We start from the raw sequence: 16,819 nt of genomic DNA, 5'->3' as shown, positions 1-16,819 counted from the left end.
TCCTCTCTCTCTCTCTCTCTCCTCTCTCTCTCTCGGTAATGTTAGGTAAGAAAGTTTTAATTAGTAGGACCTTAGAAAAATTTACTCCTTAAAATGTCATGCTTTCTCTCTTCCGTTCTTCTTGTATCAGGTTTTTTCTCTAAAATCTTGAGTTCTCTTAATTTAAATAAAGAATTACACTTCTGTGCCTCTATTAAAACTGACAAAGGTTTTAAAGGTGTTTTTATAGTGTTTTAGTGGAAGATAATTAAGATTTCTGCATTCTTAACAGGAGAAACTTGGCTAATTCCTGTGGCCTTTCTGTTAACGCGGTCCTTTCCCTGTATATAATTGCAAAGCCTCTATTGCTGTATATTTTGTGCGTTCAGAAACATTATTGCTATTCTGTTCTCCCCCACAATCTTAATTCATCAGATTTGCTTTCCTTTTACACAATGGCATCTTGACCTAATGCCCCTAACATAATATATTTTAAATTTCTCGTTGTAGGTCTTATTTACTGCCTCTCATCTTTTATTGCAGTTCCTATAAATATAAATAAGGAAGAGGAAATATCAATGTAGGCATTTATTGAACTAAAACCCAGCTGAGTACGATAATTTTATAGGTTTATATGCGAGGCCGATGTAAGCAAGGACCCAGACCAAGACCAAGATGGAGGATCGAAAGGCGCTGTGGATGTGGTGTTAGGAATTGAAATGTTAAGATTCCCGGTATAATAGGCCACGAAGAGGGACGGAAATAAGAGGAATTAACTATTTCCTGCCCCTGGAATAGTCAAGGTAAGGGAAATAAGGTGTGGAAGGCCGGAAAATAAGGAAACTGAGAGGGTGATAAGGGCAGGGGATGTTTGGGTCAAATTAGCGGATTTTTATATTATTTTCGAGTTGTTTGTTCATTGTTGGTGTTATTTTTTCAATATGGCGTTCGTTTGGGTACGTTAGATATGTTTGCCATTCCTGGATCAGTTATTTCATCTTAATTTCTTTGTTTGTTTGTCTGTTTGTTTGTTTGTTTGATACAGGGGAATTGCGATCCTTGCCTAGCTGAAAGAGAGAAGGAGACACACACACACACACACACACACACACACAGAGAGAGAGAGAGAGAGAGAAGAGAAGAGAGAGAGAGAGAGAGAGAGAGAGAAGGACCCCAGTACACCACTAGTGAGGTGTTGTGGTCCCTGGCTGTCTGTGTGGTGTTAGTTGCCAGCTGTGCATTAGTGAAGCCAACCATTGCACTCATTATTTCATCATTCACATTATATATATCACAAATACACTGAGAAAGAGAGAGAGAGAGAGAGAGAGAGAGAGAGAGAGAGAGAGAGAGAGGAGAGAGAGAGGAGAGAGAGAGAGAGAGAAGACCCCAGTACAACCACTAGTGACGTGTTGTGGTCCCTGGCTGGCTGGGTGGTTATATATCTCACAAATACACTGAGAGAGAGAGAGAGAGAGAGAGAGAGAGAGAGAGAGAGAGAAGAGAGAGAGAGAGAGAGAGAGAGAGAGAGAGAGAGAGAGAGGACCCAAGTACAGCATTATTGACTTTATTGATGTGACAAGTACACGGTTTTCATTGTAATATTTAGTTTAACTTATAAAAATATGGATTATTATTGTTACTTTTATTGTTTTATGAATTAGATGGTAAGTTATTAGTGGAATATATTGTGTAATTGTAATATAACAATGATTTTGGCCTGGCTTGGCTTAATTCAAGGCACACTGACGGAAATTAAATAGATAAATAAATAAATAAATATTCAACATTATTTTCAAATTAATTAATTGATAAATAATTAAATAAGCTTGTATTCTTATACTTTATATGAGTGAAACACACACACACACACACACACACACACACACACACACACAAAGAATAACTGATAAAATGAATAATTACAGTCGATATGAAGGGTTAAATAAGGTGAATTCTGATTGGCCGGTGGGAGGGAAAGGCTTAAGGGCTCGGCCAGTCGTGGCGCTTTGCGAATGGGGTCTGTTCCGAGGCAAATATGGTAGTCATGGCCTCGGGAAACGCAGAATTTTGATTGGAGTTGGTTTTTTTGTTTGTTTTTAAGCTCAGAATTAATCAAACTAATTGCCCAAAAAGCAACAGAGACATCAATTAACATCTTCACATGTAATACCACAATTATTTCCGGATCACCTGAAGATCCGCCACCCCAGATTGTCTCACCTGAAGATCCGCCACCCCAGACTCTCTCACTTGGTTAGGTTAGGTTAGGTTAGGTTAGCCTTACCTAACCTAACCTAACCTAACAACATGAATGCATTAAAAAACTGAGTGGATATAAAATGCAGAAAAAAGTTTTACTTCATTAAAAGTATGGGATCACCTGAAGATCCGCCACCCCGGATTGTCTCATCTGAAGATCTGCCACCCCGAGTGCGGCTGGGGGTGGCGGATCTTCAGGTGATCCTTATTTCCTATGAATTCAACACCAGGAAGTTTTTCAATGCTCATCACCAGACACAGCGTCCTACCACAGCTTCAACAGCAGGCAGCACTCGGACACTGCCGACAACTAGTCCCCTGTGAGCAGCATGCAGTGATATCACCAGATGCACAGCACAAGAAGAGCCAGTGACATTATTCACTGCCTCAAATAATCTTGTTTTCCAGAACAGTGATTATTGTGCTTATCATACACCAATAATTGTATATCTTGGTATTTTTTTTTTATTTTATTTATTTGTGTATTTTCATGCTAAGATTACATGAAAATAATTGTATATCTTATTGTTTTTTGTACTGTTTTTATTGATTTATTTGTTTCTGTGCTTAAATTAACATAGAAATACTATTATTTTGTATTATTTTGTTCAGATTACATAAAAAAAATAATTGCATCTCTTATTATTTTTGTATTATCGTATTTAAACAGTAATTATTGCAATTGTTTAATTATTGTCTCATTATTGACGCCAACTGTTGACTGGGAACCCGCAACCTAACCTAGCATTGTTTTTTATTATTATTATTATTAATTGTTGTTGTTGTTGTTGTTGTTGTTGTTAAGCCCTGTCTAATTTATTTTATATATTGCAGTAGTGTGTGTGCTGGGAGGACCTGAGCCACCTCCACCCCACCCTGCCCTGACACACTGGATCCCCACCAAACCTCTCCCTGCCCCTCCCTGTGGGGGAGGAGGAGGTCTGCGCCCCGCCCGCCCCGGCCCAATCACCTTCAGGCTTGGGGCAAAGGGTGCGCTGCGGCTGCCCCGCCCTGACCTGAAGGGCTTCCTGCCACAGGAGGAGGAGGAGGAGGAGGAGGAGGAGGAGGAAGAGGCGCGGGTGCCCCCCCCGGGGGACACGACAGCGGCGACGACGAACCCTCCGTCCTGCACCCCCCGGCCCCCGAGCCCCGCCCCACCCACCATCAGCCACACCAGTCCCTACCACAGCCTCTGTCCCCCGCCCCCACACCAGGAGCGACTCAGAGCTGCCCTCCGCTGCGCCCCCTGGCTCCCCCTAAAGCAGCAGCAGCAGCAGCAGCAACAGCCACAGCAGGTGTACAGCTGGCCCTACCCTCCACAACTACAGCAGGTAAGAAGAGGCAGGCAGGCTGGTTGTCACTGCCTGTGGCACTGCAGCACTGTGGCACTCAACACAGCCACAGCAGGAGAGGCAGGGGAGAGCTCACACACACACACACACACACACACACACATTACTTATATAACTGTCACTAATTACACACAAGTAATTCTTTCACAGGTCAATTATCAACCCCCAAACTAACCCCCCTCCTTCCAACAGTTTCAGTACCCTTATGATGCAGCTGAGGGGACTGACACTGCCACCACCACCACCACCACTGCCACTACCGCCACAACAAGGGTTATTCAGGTGTTGCCCCAATATGCTTCAACCCCACAGCCCCACTCCCCCATGACAGTGCAGGCAGGGAATGTCATACAGGTGAGAGAGAGAGAGAGAGAGAGAGAGAGAGAGAGGAGAGGTGAGAGAGAGAGAGAGAGAGAGAGAGAGAGAGAAAGTTTTTTACATACAGAAAGGAGAGACAGAGATAGAAAATCAATCTTACTACTACTACTACTACTACTACTACTACTACTACTACTACTACTACTACTACTACTACTACTACTACTACTTCTGACCACCTCCTCCCCCTCAGGTTGTTCCAGGGAGGTGGAGGTGGGCCACACACACCTGGGTTACCTGTGTTATGTTAATAGCAGATTTAGTGGTGGCCCCCAGGGTTATATTATTCATCTCTTTTTTGCCTTCCAGATGACTATGTTGGTAACAGAACTCTGGCAGGAAGAGGTGACGTTGCCTCGGACATTCAGAGTGAGGGAGACCTTTGCAGAGGACACAGAAGGTATGTGTCAATTTTGTTATTACTGGCTCACTGTTCTCTTGTGATATATATGTGTGTATTAGTGGGTAGGGGTATTAGACCCCTTCAAAGGGGGTCCTGGGAGCTTGAGGAGGGTCTGAGAGGTCTTTTTGTGGGTAAATAGTTAATCTTTCAATCTTGAGGAAGCCCCTGGAGGTGTGTGTGGGGAGAGAGAGAGAGAGAGACTTGCCAAGCATTTAAAAACATTAACTACAAATTAAAGAAAAAAACTGATATTTTAAATAAAACTCCAAACACAACATTCAATCTCATTAAATTGGTCTTATTGTAATTTGAACAGTGGATATATGCAACTAAATTTATAATGCTGATGGTAAATTTTAAAGGTTTATCTGCATTTTGGGGAAGCAAGGTTAGTTGCAATTATCTTTCATTGCTCAGGATTCCTGAGCAATGAAAGATAATTGCAAGTACACATAGCAGTGAAAAACATAAGACAAACTATTTCTCTGAGAAGGATTATGTTTTAATTCACCTCTTATTTCTCATTTTAACTAAATTTGTTTCAGCTTATGTTTCTGGACATATTTTTAGTTACTTTAGGCAGATTATGAAAGATTTGATGCCTCTTGTCTGCTGGTTCTATCCAGTCAACTATAATACTATCTGTGGTATCATTATATGTAAATTCATAAGTAAGTTTCCAAATGCAGAACTCATCTGTTCCTCAGCAGTATGAAACACACGCACACATACACACGCACACACACACAGTCACAGTTGCGGGTGAGGCTACCAGTGTTGTGTGGAGCTGTGAATCGTGTCTGTACTGGGTAACACGGCACAATCTGGCTCCACCTCACACTTTTTTCACAATTCTCCCCTCACCTCGTCATCTCTCACAAAACACTAATACCACTCACTCCAGCACCCTTGTACCTGGCATTTCCTGATGTTTTGTGGTGTTTATTGATGTTTTTTTCAGTATTCTGGGTGTTTTAGTGTTTATTATTGTGTTTTTTTTAATATTTCTTGTTTTTTTTGATATGGTATGATGCTTTTAATTAAATTTTCTAAGGTATTTTTTTTTATTAACATTTTCTTGTTAATTTCTCTGGTGTTTTCTTGTTTCTATTTTTTGCTTATATTTTCTGGTGCATTCTGGGTATTATTCTTGGTAACACCTGCTGTTTAAAATTATATTCTCTCGTTTCTCACTAATATCTGGTACGTTCTGGGCATTTTTCTGGTAAAACCCATTAATTTCCTGCGTTTTAAATATTTCCTTGCGTTCCCCATTAATTTTCAGTAGGTTTTGGCTATTTTGGTGACATTTGGTGGATTCTGTTTGTTTCTATGGTTTCCTGGTGTTGCTCCACTGTTGTGCTGGGTGTGGCATCACTTCCGAGGTGTCTGGAGGTGGTTTGGCGCATCAGCAAATGTGTACTTCAACCTGAATGCCTCGGCCACCAGCAGACTGATCTCCGTGTCTGACCAAGAGGATGTTGGCAGATTCTGAAGCAGCAGCATTAAGCCCTGTGGGAGTGACCTTATGTTAGATTAGTTAGGTTTAGTTAGGTGAACTCCACTGGACTCTAGTGGTAGGGAATAGTTTCAATGTGGGGCAGGGGAGGTTAAGTTAGGTTAGGTTAGGAGGAAAGATTTATGTATAGCCTTCAGATATGTAGTAGCAGTATTAGTCACTGTTGGTGTTAGGTTAGGTTAGGAGAAGAAAAGGTGTGCGACTGCTCACTTCATACAGAATGATAAATAAGCACAGCCTTCACACACTCGCTGGCCTAGACCCTCGGAAGTCAGTCAGTCATTGACCCTCGGAACCAGTCATTCATCCCTTTCTCTGGTAAACTCTGGAACTCCCTGCCTGCTTCTGTATTTCTACTTTCCTATGACTTGAATTCTTTCAAGAGGGAGGTTTCAAGACACTTATTCATCAAGTTTTGACCACTGCTTTGACCCTTTTATGGGACTGGCATTTCAGTGGGCATATTTTTTTAATGGATTTTTGTTACCCTTGGCCAGTGTCCTTCCTACATAAAAAAACCCTCACTTGAAAGTCCCTCTCTGGTTCATGAGGTGCTGGCAAAAATAGCTGAGGAACACAACACACACACACACACACACACACACACACACACACACACACACACACACACACACACACACACACACACACACACACACACACACACACACCTGGAAATCCCTCTGGTTCATGAGGTGCTGGGAGAAGTAGGTGAGGAACGCAGCACACACATAGAGCACGAAGTGGGAGAAGCTGTCAGGTTCAGCGTGCAGTGTGTCCCAGAGCCTGACGGTGCAGCCTAGGGGCATCTCCCTCATTAGCAAGTTGTTGAACCATCGGAAGGAAAATTGAAGGTAGTCTATCTCATGTCTGGCCAAGTGCTGGTGGAGATTGACTGTGGAAAGATGGATTGAGTTAGGATTAAGTTGCACACACACACACACACACACACACACACACACACACACACACACACACACACACACACACACACACACACACACACACACACACACACACACACACACACACACTCACACACACAACCAGATTACTACAGAGACAAAGAGAGGCTGGATATTTCAGAGAGCACAAGAATAACTGAGAAACACACACACACACATGCACACACACACACACACACACACACACACACACACACACACACACACACACACACACACACACACACACACAACCAGATTACTACAGAGACAAAGAGAGGCTGGATATTTCAGAGAACACAAGAATAACTGAGAAACACACACACACACACACACACACACACACACACACACACACACACACACACACACACACACACACACACACACCATCTATCCTCTTCATAAGTTCGCCGAGCTGTTGCACTTTGCTTTGAATGCCTGGCTGTGCAAAAGTGTAGTTGTCTTGTATTCCATCCAGCAGCTTTGACATACACCAGAAGCTGTCTGCCTCCACCACCGCCCGCTGCTCCGCTTCAATCTTCTCCACCTCGTATGTGTCCAGGCTCTCCTCTGATTGGTGAAGGGATGCATGGATAGGTTAGGTTTGGCAATAAAGTAATCTTTTTGAATGCCTAGTGTCTTCTTTGCTAATAGATTGATTGATAGATAGATAGATTGATAGATTGATGGATGGATAGGTTAGGTAATACTATAATCTTCTCTCTTCTAACAAAATAAACTGATGGATAGATAAACTGATAGATATTTGGTACCATATTTTGAAACACTTCTGTGCTGTACTTCCTCTGTTTTCAAAAAGGCTCTAGATGAAGCTGTACATGTTTTTAAGTGTGTTTTTCATGATTCTAGTGACAGATTAACAAGACTTGTACATTATTAACAGGAGAAGCACTCTTGAAAACTGGCTAATCATCTCCTTGACCTTGAAAAACAGTCTTGATAAATGAGCAAAGCATTTTTAAGTGTTTTTAAAATTGTGGTAACAGATTAACAAGACTTCTACATTATCAACAGGAGAAACACTCTTGAGAACACAGCTAATTATCCCTCTGTGACTCTGGAAAAGTCTAGATGGGAGAGAAGGAACAAGAAAGCAGAGCATTACAGAATAGGCCCTTACAAGACAAGAACTTAATCTAAATCACAAAGTAGGAAAAGACATTGAAAACCTCACCTTTAGGAACCACCTCATGAAGGAATACGATGAAGAAGGGTGTGACAAGGTCGTTGATCCCCTGCACGTAACCTGAGGCAGGGTGACGGATGGCCCAGATGTACAGAATGGGCTCAAACATTTCTTGTACGATTGTTTGTTGGAACAACGGAATCAGGGGAGACATGCGTGGGATGTCAATGTGAATCTGTGGAGAGACGTGGGTTTGGTGAGACTAGGTTAAGTTTGGTTAGGTTAAGTTAAGTTTGGTTAGGTTAGGTTAGGTTAAGTTTGGTTAGGTTAGGTTAAGTTAGGTTTGGTTAGGTTAGGTTAGGTTAAGTTAAGTTTGGTTAGGTTAGGTTAAGTTAGGTTAAATTCGATTAGGTTAGGTTAAGTTAAGTTCGGTTAAGTTAAGTTTGGTTTGGTTAGGTTGGGTTAGGTTAAGTTTGGTTTGGTTAGGTTGGGTTAGGTTAAGTTTGGTTAGGTTAAGTTAGGTTTGGTTAGGTTAGGTTAAGTTTGGTTTGGTTTGGTTAGGTTTGGTTTGCTAAGGTTATGTTAGGTTAGGTTAGATGAGATCAGTAGAGAGGAGAATACTTGCTTTTGTGGTCTCTATATTACAAGGATAGAGATCTTAGTCAGTATATAAAAGAATGACTGAAAAGATACACCAGGTGACAAATATTCCTATGACAGGAGAATGAAGCTTTTAAACTGATATACACACACATAGAAAATAAAGAAAAAGAGAGAGAAAAAAATATTGAAAGAAAAAAAAACAGGAAAGGAAGATTATCAACACACACACACACACACACACACACACACACACACACACACACACACACACACACACACACACACACACACACCTGTCTAAAGGTATCTTGGTGGATATCCTCGTGCCTCGTGCCATAGTACTGGTCCACAAAACTCCATTATTCCTCTCGTTTCCTTCGCAGCGTGTCCTCTCGTCTCTCTGAGTTTGCTGGGAGGATGCCCTGAGAGAGAGAGAGAGAGAAATTAATGTGTTTTTTTTTTTTTATTTTATATTACTAAAAATTAACAGACAAACAAAAACATTCATAACTTCACTAGTACTACCTAACACACACACATACATACACACATACATACATACATTTAATTACCTCCAAGCCACAGCACGGACTTGTGAGGGAATGCCAGACCAAGACAGTTTCCGCAGCTCCGGCAGGGAAGTGTTGGCTGCGTTGATCACCTCCAGGAACTTCTCTGTCCTTACCATGTCGCGCTCACTGTCTGCGGGGAGAGAGAGAATGTGAGAGAGAGAGAGAGAGAGAGAGAGAGAGAGAGAGAGAGAGAGAGAGAGAGAGAGAGAGAGGGTTAGATAGAGAAGGAGAGAAAGCATTATGGCATCACAATAATTAAAAAAAACATTTAAAACATAGATGGATAAATCATTACTACTACTACTACTTCTACTACTACTACTACTACTACTACTACTACTACTACTACTACTACTACTACTACTACTACTACTACTACTACTACTACTATTATTTCTACTACTACTAGCATCAGTAATACTAATAATAATTTCTTTTGTATTGCAGAGGTGAACCAGGCCAACACAAGACAGATGGGATGCAAGAACACTGTTGACACATCAATACTTCATACAAGGCAATAAAGCGGTATGTATCATCATGCTTTAGTGTATGAGAGCATTGTATAAGCCACAACACATACATACACTGCCATGTACACCCTCTGTACATCATATGAGGCAACACAGCTATGTATTATCATGCTTCAATGTATAAGGCCAATGGGAGAGGGAGGACTACTACTACTACTATTACTATAACCAGCAAGAGAGAGAGAGAGGTGGTGGACAGACTAAATATAACAGGCCAATGGGAGAGGGAGGACTACTACTACTACTACTACTACTACTACTACTACTACTACTACTACTACTACTACTACTACTACTACTACTACTACTACTACTACTACTTCTTCCTCTTCTTCTAATACTGTTGCTACTATTACTAGTACTGCTGCTGCTGTTACCGGAAGTGATGAAAAGGGTCCTGGGGGTCTGGAGAGTGGCAGACTGCCCTCCACACCTACATTAATAATAACAACAACAACAACAACAATAATAATAACGAAAGCCTGAAATTTGGATGCATTTTTGTTTGTTTATTTATTTATTTATCTTTTTCGGTCAACAACAAAAGCTACCTTTGATTTTTAAGCTCTTCTTTTTAATTTTGTTCATTTTTTTCTTTCTTTCTTTCTTTAACTTCTTTTTTCTTTTGTGTTTTTTAGCATGATTTTATTTTTTGCTTCTTTTTACCTTCTGTGTGCAAACCCAAGTAAACAAATTGAATAAATATCATGGCTTCTGACTGCAGCAACAACAACAATAACCACCACCACCATCACCACCACCCACCTAATACAAGAGTTATCCAGTATTCTCAATATTTCACCACTAGTCTATCCACCTCATTAATACAACATTTAACCAGTATTCTCAATCTTTCACCACTATTTTGTCCACCTCACTAATACAAGAGTTCACCAGTATTCTCAATATTTCACCACTATTCTGTCCACCACCCTAATACAAGAGTTAATCAGTATTTGAAGGATGACCTTTGACCTACAGGGACCTTAGTAGGCCTTTTTATACATATATATTACTCTAGCACTGGCTTGTATAAATGAATAAATAAATAAATAAATCTGTCTCTCTCACTTGATGGTTGAAAAGAATGGATTACTATTGCCTGGATAGTAGTAAAGAATAGTACTGATAGTTAGAGGTGATATAATAGCCCACAATAATATTAAGAGTTAGTACAAGCCTTTAATAGTACCCAATAGTACAAAAAATAATACAAAATTATTATGAGTTAGGACACACATTAGGACAGTAATCAGTGTGTCATTTTACCTGATACTATATGTTAATAGATTCTGTTTCACACAATCTCTGTTAAATCAATACCTGGAAGTCCTGTACACACACACACACACACACACACACACACACACACACACACACACACACACACACACACACACACACACACACACACACACACACACACACACACATACCAGGGGAGGAACAGTGCAAGTGTGAGGCCAACGCGCTGGGCCGCCAACCTGTCGGCCTGGGTGACGCGTGAAGGGCGGCGTGGTGTTGGTGGTGGTGTCTTGGCCCTGTGGTGTCCCTAGCCTTCATGTCATTGTGATTGGTGAAATAGATGACCTCCATTACTTTTTCATCTTCCTGAGGTCACTTGCTGGTACCTCTGTGTCACCACGCTTAGGTCAGGTTTTTTTTTTTTTTTTTTTTTTTTCAATTTTATGTAGGAGTGACACTGGCCAAGGGCAACAAAAATCCAATAAGAAAATATGCCCACTGAAATGCCAGTGCCATAAAAGTGTCAAAGCAGTGGTCAAAAATTGATGAATAAGTGTCTTGAAACCTCCCTCTTGAAGGAATTCAAGTCATAGGAAGGTGGAAATACAGAAGCAGGCAGGGAGTTCCAGAGTTTACCCTGCCTCCCCTGTTCTTGCATTACTGGGCTGCTGGACAGGTGGCACAGCCTCATGTGTGCCCTGTCTGTCCAGCACCCTGGCTATCCTTGTGGATGGGCTGGGCACACACTGAGACACAGCACACAGCAAGGGTGTAAACTGCACCTCACTGCTTTAAATATGAGTGTACAGGTTGAGAGGCAAGGCAGCACAGCACAGCACAGCACAGCACAGCATGGCAGCTCCTTAACAACACAGCCAGTCTCTGTGTGATGTTCATTGTGTCTTGAGCATTGTATCCTTGACAAACGTGGCGTACTGAGCACATCTTCACATTGTTCTTGCCTTAATGTGAAGTATTAATGTATTACACCTCACAAGTGTAGCCACGTGGCCCCTGTGTGTTCCCGTACCTGGTGATCTCAGGAACAGTTTCAGATTTCATCACAAATATTAATAACTGCAGCAATACTTGGTGCACCCTTCACACATGACCGGGGCTGATTAGTGGGTGAGTCTGCGCCTGAACCAGCCCATCACCCAGCAGGTTGAGGCCACAAGCAGCCCAGCCCAGCATCAATAAGACCAACACCAGGGCTTACTCACCCCTAGACACAACAGCAAGACTAGTCAGAACTGAGCCGTAACACCTGTGTCTCTCTTCACCTCCACAATTATTAACATTCTTTCATTTATTGATATATTTACTGGTACATTACTTACATTACTGGTACATGAAAATTACTAATGTTGCTTTTATTCCGACAGGCTACCACCACCATGACCACCATGACCACCACCACCACCATGACCACCGCCACCACCACCACCACCACCACCACCACCACCACCACCACCACCACAGCACTCAGCGTGGCACAGAAGGAACAGAGCCAGGCGGAAAACAAGGACTAAGATCCACTGCCACTTCCAAATAAGGTAATACATGAATTTTCTCTCCTCCTCTTCCTTCTCCTCCTCCTCCTTCTCCTCCTCCTCCTCCTCCTCCTCCTCCTCCTCCTCCTCCTCCTCCTCCTCCTCCTCCTCCTCCTCCTCCTCCTCCTCCTCCTTCTCCTCCTCCTCCTCCTCCTCCTCCTCCTCCTCCTCCTCCTCCTCCTCCTCCTCCTCCTCCTCTTCCAGCTGGGTTTTTTTTATTGTTTTACTGCTTCAATCTGTGGTTTCCTGCTTCAAAAATACAAAATATACTGTTGAAATTTTCTTATCAGTTCATGTCCTCCTCCTCCTCCTCCTCCTCCTCCTCCTCCTCCTCCTCCTCCTCCTCCTCCTCCTCCCCCAATTTAAGAGGGTTAGCAGGAAATTGCCCCCTGATAATTGAATATTCAACTGAATCTCACTTCCTGTCTCAGAAATGATGTGAAAAATGGTTTTGGAAAATGTTTTGGAAGAAAATGTGTCTTGTCTTTGTTTTATGGAAAGACTGAGTTGTTGTTGTTGTTGTTGTTGTTGTTGTTGTTGTTGTTGTTGTTGTTGTTGTTGCTGCTGCTGCTGCTGTTGCTGTTGTTGTTGTTTATCTTGCTTATTCCTCTTCCTCCTCCTCCTCCTCCTCTTCCTCCTCCTCCTCCTCCTCCTTTTCTTACAAGTTTATTATCATCGTTTATATTTCTCTCTCTCTCTCTCTCTCTCTCTCTCTCTCTCTCTCTCTCTCTCTCTCTCTCTCTCTCTCTCTCTCTCTCTCTCTCTCTCTCTCTCTCTCTCTCTCTCTCTCTCTCCCTTGTTCCCTTTTCTAACAAAATAAACTGATGGATAGATAAACTGATAGATATTTGGTACCATATTTTGAAACACTTCTGTGCTGTACTTCCTCTGTTTTCAAAAAGGCTCTAGATGAAGCTGTACATGTTTTTAAGTGTGTTTTTCATGATTCTAGTGACAGATTAACAAGACTTGTACATTATTAACAGGAGAAGCACTCTTGAAAACTGGCTAATCATCTCCTTGACCTTGAAAAACAGTCTTGATAAATGAGCAAAGCATTTTTAAGTGTTTTTAAAATTGTGGTAACAGATTAACAAGACTTCTACATTATCAACAGGAGAAACACTCTTGAGAACACAGCTAATTATCCCTCTGTGACTCTGGAAAAGTCTAGATGGCAGAGAAGGAACAAGAAAGCAGAGCATTACAGAATAGGCCCTTACAAGACAAGAACTTAATCTAAATCACAAAGTAGGAAAAGACATTGAAAACCTCACCTTTAGGAACCACCTCATGAAGGAATACGATGAAGAAGGGTGTGACAAGGTCGTTGATCCCCTGCACGTAACCTGAGGCAGGGTGACGGATGGCCCAGATGTACAGAATGGGCTCAAACATTTCTTGTACGATTGTTTGTTGGAACAACGGAATCAGGGGAGACATGCGTGGGATGTCAATGTGAATCTGTGGAGAGACGTGGGTTTGGTGAGACTAGGTTAAGTTTGGTTAGGTTAAGTTAAGTTTGGTTAGGTTAGGTTAGGTTAAGTTTGGTTAGGTTAGGTTAAGTTAGGTTTGGTTAGGTTAGGTTAGGTTAAGTTAAGTTTGGTTAGGTTAGGTTAAGTTAGGTTAAATTCGATTAGGTTAGGTTAAGTTAAGTTCGGTTAAGTTAAGTTTGGTTTGGTTAGGTTGGGTTAGGTTAAGTTTGGTTTGGTTAGGTTGGGTTAGGTTAAGTTTGGTTAGGTTAAGTTAGGTTTGGTTAGGTTAGGTTAAGTTTGGTTTGGTTTGGTTAGGTTTGGTTTGCTAAGGTTATGTTAGGTTAGGTTAGATGAGAGCAGTAGAGAGGAGAATACTTGCTTTTGTGGTCTCTATATTACAAGGATAGAGATCTTAGTCAGTATATAAAAGAATGACTGAAAAGATACACCAGGTGACAAATATTCCTATGACAGGAGAATGAAGCTTTTAAACTGATATACACACACATAGAAAATAAAGAAAAAGAGAGAGAAAAAAATATTGAAAGAAAAAAAAACAGGAAAGGAAGATTATCAACACACACACACACACACACACACACACACACACACACACACCTGTCTAAAGGTATCTTGGTGGATATCCTCGTGCCTCGTGCCATAGTACTGGTCCACAAAACTCCATTATTCCTCTCGTTTCCTTCGCAGCGTGTCCTCTCATCTCTCTGAGTTTGCTGGGAGGTAGCCCTGAGAGAGAGAGAGAGAGAAATTAATGTTTTTTTTTTTTTTTATTTTATATTACTAAAAATTAACAGACAAACAAAAACATTCATAACTTCACTAGTACTACCTAACACACACACATACATACACACATACATACATACATTTAATTACCTCCAAGCCACAGCACGGACTTGTGAGGGAATGCCAGACCAAGACAGTTTCCGCAGCTCCGGCAGGGAAGTGTTGGCTGCGTTGATCACCTCCAGGAACTTCTCTGTCCTTACCATGTCGCGCTCACTGTCTGCGGGGAGAGAGAGAATGTGAGAGAGAGAGAGAGAGAGAGAGAGAGAGAGAGAGAGAGAGAGAGAGAGAGAGAGAGAGAGAGAGAGGGTTAGATAGAGAAGGAGAGAAAGCATTATGACATCACAATAATTAAAAAAAACATTTAAAACATAGATGGATAAATCATTACTACTACTACTACTTCTACTACTACTACTACTACTACTACTACTACTACTACTACTACTACTACTACTACTACTACTATTATTTCTACTACTACTAGCATCAGTAATACTAATAATAATTTCTTTTGTATTGCAGAGGTGAACCAGGCCAACACAAGACAGATGGGATGCAAGAACACTGTTGACACATCAATACTTCATACAAGGCAATAAAGCGGTATGTATCATCATGCTTTAGTGTATGAGAGCATTGTATAAGCCACAACACATACATACACTGCCATGTACACCCTCTGTACATCATATGAGGCAACACAGCTATGTATTATCATGCTTCAATGTATAAGGCCAATGGGAGAGGGAGGACTACTACTATTACTATTACTATAACCAGCAAGAGAGAGAGAGAGGTGGTGGACAGACTAAATATAACAGGCCAATGGGAGAGGGAGGACTACTACTACTACTACTACTACTACTACTACTACTACTACTACTACTACTACTACTACTACTACTTCTTCCTCTTCTTCTAATACTGTTGCTACTATTACTAGTACTGCTGCTGCTGTTACCGGAAGTGATGAAAAGGGTCCTGGGGGTCTGGAGAGTGGCAGACTGCCCTCCACACCTACATTAATAATAACAACAACAACAACAACAATAATAATAACGAAAGCCTGAAATTTGGATGCATTTTTGTTTGTTTATTTATTTATTTATCTTTTTCGGTCAACAACAAAAGCTACCTTTGATTTTTAAGCTCTTCTTTTTAATTTTGTTCATTTTTTTCTTTCTTTCTTTCTTTAACTTCTTTTTTCTTTTGTGTTTTTTAGCATGATTTTATTTTTTGCTTCTTTTTACCTTCTGTGTGCAAACCCAAGTAAACAAATTGAATAAATATCATGGCTTCTGACTGCAGCAACAACAACAATAACCACCACCACCATCACCACCACCCACCTAATACAAGAGTTATCCAGTATTCTCAATATTTCACCACTAGTCTATCCACCTCATTAATACAACATTTAACCAGTATTCTCAATCTTTCACCACTATTTTGTCCACCTCACTAATACAAGAGTTCACCAGTATTCTCAATATTTCACCACTATTCTGTCCACCACCCTAATACAAGAGTTAATCAGTATTTGAAGGATGACCTTTGACCTACAGGGACCTTAGTAGGCCTTTTTATACATATATATTACTCTAGCACTGGCTTGTATAAATGAATAAATAAATAAATAAATCTGTCTCTCTCACTTGATGGTTGAAAAGAATGGATTACTATTGCCTGGATAGTAGTAAAGAATAGTACTGATAGTTAGAGGTGATATAATAGCCCACAATAATATTAAGAGTTAGTACAAGCCTTTAATAGTACCCAATAGTACAAAAAATAATACAAAATTATTATGAGTTAGGACACACATTAGGACAGTAATCAGTGTGTCATTTTACCTGATACTATATGTTAATAGATTCTGTTTCACACAATCTCTGTTAAATCAATACCTGGAAGTCCTGTACACACACACACACACACACACACACACACACACACACACACACACACACACACACACACACACACACACACACACACACACACACACACACACACACACACATACCAGGGGAGGAACAGT

General features: G+C 41.1%; 1 long non-coding RNA gene and 1 pseudogene across 1 annotated transcript in view; one reads left to right on the top strand and one right to left on the bottom strand.

Moving 5' to 3' along the window:
* Positions 1-4,278: 4,278 nt before the first annotated feature.
* The window catches only part of LOC135099534 (uncharacterized), a 16,906-nt gene continuing 4,365 nt past the window's right edge, over positions 4,279-16,819 (top strand). The window contains exons 1-4 of the long non-coding RNA XR_010268071.1: positions 4,279-4,371; positions 9,610-9,690; positions 12,326-12,496; positions 15,301-15,381. This is a non-coding gene — a long non-coding RNA (uncharacterized LOC135099534). The remainder of the gene's footprint in view (positions 4,372-9,609; positions 9,691-12,325; positions 12,497-15,300; positions 15,382-16,819) is intronic.
* Positions 5,097-9,312, bottom strand: LOC135099533 (TBC1 domain family member 22B-like; annotated as a pseudogene).

The sequence above is a fragment of the Scylla paramamosain genome, unplaced genomic scaffold (assembly GCF_035594125.1).
Source record: "Scylla paramamosain isolate STU-SP2022 unplaced genomic scaffold, ASM3559412v1 Contig143, whole genome shotgun sequence".
Lineage (NCBI taxonomy): Eukaryota > Metazoa > Arthropoda > Malacostraca > Decapoda > Portunidae > Scylla > Scylla paramamosain.
This window is presented reverse-complemented; position numbering and strand designations above follow the sequence as displayed.